We start from the raw sequence: 6,364 nt of genomic DNA on the forward strand, positions 1-6,364 counted from the left end.
TGACTGTACCACATAGCTGATCAATTGGTTGCATAAACTCTGAAAATTTTACACAAGTGGTACGGTGCACATTTTCAAAAACCATTAACATATGAAATGGGATCTTGATACCATTTGATACCTTTTCTTGTGAGGAAAATCTAAAACAGTCACCATCACCAAAGGCAGTAAACAGACAAAACCATATCTGTTGGAAACTGAAATTACTTTTATTCATTCATTAAATATTTATCACCAGTCACTGTTCTGTACTCTGAGAAAACCATGGTAAATAAAGTAGACATAGTCCCTATCAGGTAATTTACGTTTCAGTAGTAACCGACCATACATGAATAAATAAGGAAAATGTAAGATAGTAAGTACTAGATGAGTATTATAACAATAGTACTTCATGACTAAATAGATGACTATTTTAGATTATATGATTAAGAACAGCTTCTAAGAAGATGCCGTTTATGTTTGTGTTTCAATGATAAGAGAGCCCTGTTTTGCAGAAATTGAGGAACCATTGTTTACAGAAAGGGTGACAATGCAAGACAAAGGAATGATCTACCTTGGAATATTTCAGGAGTCAAAAGAAAGTCTGCATAGTTGGAACATAGCGCCTAAGGGAAGAATAATGCTGACGGGATTGGAAAGGCTAGATCATGTTAACATTGAAAGCCAGGAAGGGGTTTGGGTTTTATTCCAAGTGCAGTGGTGGGGTGAGTGGGGTGGAGGGGTGGTTTTTAAGCTGAGGAATAATATAAAATAATAAATTTTTTAATCTGTGGTAATATTTTTTAATCGGAGTATTCCATCTGCTTACATGTAAGAATTACTAATATGTTTATATTTAAATCAATGATATTTACTTCTTTATTTGTCCTACCTCTCCTGTGTTCATTTTCTTTTTCTTTTCTTTTTTTTTCCCAGGGGGGTGGTTGTTTTCTGGGGATTGAACTCAGAGCATTCGACCACTGAGCCACATCCCCAGCCCTATTTTGTTTTTATTTAGAGATAGGGTCTCATTGAGTTGCTTAGCACCTCACTTTTGCTGAGGCTGGCTTTGAACTTGGAGTTCTCCTGTCTCAGCCTCCCAAGATGCTGGGATTACAGGCATCCTGTGTTCATTTTCTTTTTTACCTTCTTTTAAATTGATTAATTATTTTTAACTCTTCTGGCCTATAAGCTTAACAATTATTTATCTTTTAGTATTCTTTTTAGTGTTGACCTAGATCACAACATGAACTCTTAGTTGATTAACTTCTAAGATAATTTAGTATACCTCTTCCTAGGTAATATAAGGACCTTAGCACACATCAACTTCACTTACCATTTTATATAAATTGTCTATTCTTGATGTGTATTTCCTAAATTCTTATTATCTTTATACAATTAATGTGCACTTATATTTATGCAAACTTTCTTTTGCTGTTCTGTGTAATGAGTACCTGAATCAGAGTTTGCATCTCAGATTATATTATTTTTCCTCTAGAAAGTGCATTAATATGAATGTTTTATGAATATTTGCGTATTACATGTTCACATGTTCTCCCAGTTTTTGTATTCTGAAACTTTATTTTTTGTTTTATTCTCAACCAATATTTTTACTGAAGTAGCAACTATTTTATGATTTTAAAAGATACATTCTATTGCTTCTGGCTTCCATTCTTAGAAATAACATCAGTTTTATGTTTACCTTTTAAAGGTAATTTATTTTTTCCTTGATACGCCAGCATGGTGTTTTTGTTGATTTTTTTTTTCTTTTGAGGTTTATAATGCTGCTTGAATCTGGTTCTGATGTTCTTAGGTCTATTTTGGAAAATTGTCATCTCATTGGATACTGATTTTGCTCCCACTCTTTTTTTCTCATCTTCTGGTACTCCACTTACATGATGTGTTTGACCTTTTCATTTTTGTCCCCTGTTTTCTTTATATTTGCCTCTTATCTTTCATTCTAGATAATTCTTAACCTTTCATTAGATTCACTGTTTTTAGTTCTTTCTAATCTGTTGAAAACTACCTGTCAAAGCATTTATTTCAGTATCTTTTTAGTTACTTATTCAAGTATTTCTGTTTGGTTCTGTTTTATTGTTTCCAGTTATCAACCCAATATCAATCTCATCTTTTATTTTCTCAAATTTATAATTCATAGTTCTTTTACAAAAGAAAACTATGTCTAATAACTATGGGTCTGCTGTTATCTGAAGCATCTCTTGTTTGTTTATTGTCCTTTATCACATTGTCATATCTTTTACATTTGTTATTTTTAATATTTTATTTATAAAAGTTTGCTATTTTCTCTTATTTATGTTACATTACTTTTTATTGATTGTCAGCATTATTTGACACATAAAGAGATTATACTTTGAGGTCATTGTGATATTTTCTACAGAAAGAATTTATGACTTCCGACAGGAATATTAGACACGAGAAGTCCAAGATCACCTTAATCTAGTAAGTAATTGAGATGATTAGAATGTGGGTAGGTGTGCTTCAGATTTATAGTTTTTCCCAGGGAAGAGACCTATAAGTAGACCTATGATGTCTAGGATATGCTTCAAATAAGAGATGGGGAAATGGATGATAGTATAAATGAAATAAGATTCATCATAAATTGATAACTGTTGAAGCTGAGTAATAGGCACTTGTTCTATTCTGTAAAGTTCTTAATTTTTTTGTTGTATAGATAGACATAATACCTTTATTTTATTTATTTATTTTTATTTTTATGTGGTGCTGAGAATCAAACCCAATGTCTCATACACGATAGGCAATTGTTCTACCACTGAGCTACAACCCCAACCCCTCTATCCTGTAAACTATTATATATGTTTAACATTTGCCATAATAAAATTTTTATGGGAAATGCCAAAATATTACTAGTTAAAGGATTAGTATACAGATTGCATAAAGAACTACTACAGTTTGGTGAAGCTTTGTGTGCATGTCTATAATCCCAATAACTCTATAGGTTGAGGCAAGAGAATTACAATTTCAAGGCCAGCCTGGGCAACTTACAGAGACCCTGTCTCAAAAAATAGAATGGGTTGTGAAATAACTAAAGGGTAAACTGCCCTGGGTTCTATCCCTATACTTAGGGGGGAAAAAAAAGAGAAAAAAAAGAAGAAAGATAATGCCCTCCTCCCCATTGTCATTTCAAACAGGCAATTCACAGAGAAGAAAACATGGATACTGGGCTGGGTTTGTGGCATAGTGGTAGAGCACTTGCCTAGCATGTATGAGGCACTGGGTTCAATCCTCAGCACCATATAAAAATAAATCAATAAAATAAAGGTCCATCAACATCTAAAAAATATATATTTTTTTAAATTTTATATTTTAAAAAAAAACATGTATACCAAATCACAAGGAAAAACTGTGTCACACCCAGTATCTCCAGAACACTTACACATGGCTGATAGAAGTATAAGTTGATAATCAATTTGGAAAACAACTTCACATAATCTAATAAACTTGAGTGTACCTTTTCTATGGCCCAGGAAAAATTTGTATAGGAGATATGAGCAAGAAAATTTATAACATTATTGCATATAATGGTAAAAATTGTAAAAACTATACCACCATCCATCAATATTAGAATAAATATATTGTATATAGTTGTACGTAGAAAACAGCAGTAAAAGGGGTGAATTGCGAGTCTGGACATGGTTAAGTCTTGTTAACAAAATGTTGAGTAAAATGGGAATTTAAAAAAAAAATTACAGTGTGATATTAGTATAAATTTAAGAACCAATGAAAGTAAACTGTATTCAGGGTGTAAGCATAGACATAAATCTATAAAAAACAAAAGAATAATAGTCATAAAATGCAAGATAGTTATTTTCTGTAGCTACAGAGAGAAGGAGGAATATGGAAGTGGCATGCAAAATGCTTAAGAGTATAGTGATGATACATGTTGGTTTGACTAGACAGTTCAGGTTTGCCTGCCACCATCCTAGTTTGCCTGTTTACCTGATATTATGGCTAATATCCCTTTCTTTGACTCTCAAAATTGTCACAATTTGAGTATTGTATGTTCATCCTTTTTTCAAATAACACTTTTCCCTCTTAAACTGTATAGAGGGTATATGGGTCTTCATTGTTTCATTCTTCTGTTTATCATGCATGTATTTCATAATCATTTGAAGCTAGTCAATATTTAATAATATGATTTTAACCAGTGGCAATAGAGTTCAAACCAAATCTGTGTGTAAAATAAATATAAATAGCTTTTGATTGAAACTCTTAGAATCTAGGTAGATGTGGAGATGAATAACATACTAAAGGTGCCTGGCATTGTGTGAAGCTCTTTACAGATATCATATCAATTTCATTGGAAGACTTTTAGGCAGGTATGATCTTCATTTTACACATGAAGAATTTGATTCCACAAAGAATGTATATAACTTAGCCAAAGTCTTAGCATATGTGGCAGAGCATAATTTGAATCCAAGCAACATAATACCAGACCACATGCTCTTCACTGCAATGCCAGTCTATAATAGGTATTCTTAACCTTTTTTGGATCTTTTTGGCAGTCTGCTGAAGCCTTCAGAACCTTTTTCAGAATAATGCTTTTAAAATATAATGCATAGGTTTATAAGTGAAACCAATCCTATTAGAATACACTAATCAAACAGTAAACAAATGTGTACTTATGCATGTGCTTTTGTAGCAATGCATTAAGTAAAATCTAGAGGAGGGTCTAATATCTATAATTTTGGAGTACTGAGCACCAATCATGTCTTGAGATATTTGTAGCTTTAGTACTATGGTAGGAAAATATTTGAAGTTTCTATAGATGAAAAAGTCATTGGTACTTCTAAAAACACCATGGTTTAATAGCCTATGTTCACAATTGAGGGAAATGTTATATTTCACTTAGAGGTAAGCAAAAATTGGATTGGGGTGTTGTTCTGTTGGTTGAGCACTTGCTTAACATGCATGAGGCCCTGGGTTTCATCCTTAGCCACCCCCCCCCACACGCACACACAAACACACAGAGCTAGCAAAAATTAAGTGTAATATTTTTACCTACTTAATATATGGTCTGTTTTAAGATCCTAATTTGTAGACTTTCAGACATTTTACTTCAATAAGGTCATATTCCCTATCCCACCTCCTATTTTTGGTTTGAGATTACACTCAAAATGTGTTATGACAAATATAGTTTAATAAAAATAATTATTTTCCATGTAGTAAACTTGTGTGGGGGATGAGAAATGGGAATAGAATAATCAGATACACATACACACAATAGGAAGCTTGGAGCTGCTCTAGAGTGTTTTATGTAAGAGGTTTAAAACTAATTCCAAACATACTGCCACATGTGAATTCTAACAGAATTCATTATTGATACCACAATGCTTTACTTAGTATACGCTTTGTCAACACTTGTAGCAGTATAGGAATTAAAGAAAATTCAAATAGCTGGACACCTTTTCAAAGTTTTCATTGGCTAAAATAAAACATCTGAAAAGTTTTTTTACTTGTGTTTCTCATGAGTTAATGTCCCAGCAGAGCAACTAGGTAACTTGATTCTGACCAATAAGAAGGAATTTCTTGGCTAATTAAAAATGACAGAAACCTTGGGAGAAAGTTAAAACATACTAAGGGTAATTGTAAGAAAGTAAAATGGGCCCTAAAGGATAGTGTTGAGAAACCTGAAGCCCCCAAATAAGGTGATACTTGTAAAAAATAAAAAATAAGTAAAAATTAAGGACATATAATGGACCTTCTAAAATTCTCTTCAGAGCCAGAAGATGATCAGGGAAAAGGAAAGCACACTTGCAGCTTTGGGTATAAATGAGAACTAACCCAGAAAGCAACTATTTTGCTTTGTTCTATACAAAGGAAATTTGAGAAGTAAGTTGATAAATTAAAAAGAACATGTGTTTGTGTTTAGATAAACCTGGTTTTAATTGTTTCAAGACTGTTAAATTTATGGGAGGCCATTGTTTTGAATTGAGCTTCTGCACTAGGCCCTTGTAGACCACACCAAAATGAAATCACTCCTGCTGAAGTTCCATATCACAAAACTAAAACTTAAGTTGTTTATCTTACCTTCCAGGAAATCAGGATAAAGAAAATAGCCAAATCCCCAAATGGCTACTTTTATCTCACATAATAAGGAAGTCCCCTTTGCTCTAACCTTATTAGGAAAGTAAGTTTGAAATGATCAATCTGTGTCTTGTTCCTTCTTTATGCTTTCTTCAGCTTTTTTTTTTTTTTTGCTATAAAGCCCACCTCCGCTCAGCCCATTTTATAGAATGAAATGTGACCTAATTCTCACTAATAAATGACTCACTAATAAAAGCCAGTTAGATCTTTTTGATAAATTTGTTGAGCATTTGTCTTTTGGCAACACTTACTAGTTGTA

The sequence above is a fragment of the Urocitellus parryii genome, chromosome 1 (assembly GCF_045843805.1).
Source record: "Urocitellus parryii isolate mUroPar1 chromosome 1, mUroPar1.hap1, whole genome shotgun sequence".
NCBI lineage: Eukaryota > Metazoa > Chordata > Mammalia > Rodentia > Sciuridae > Urocitellus > Urocitellus parryii.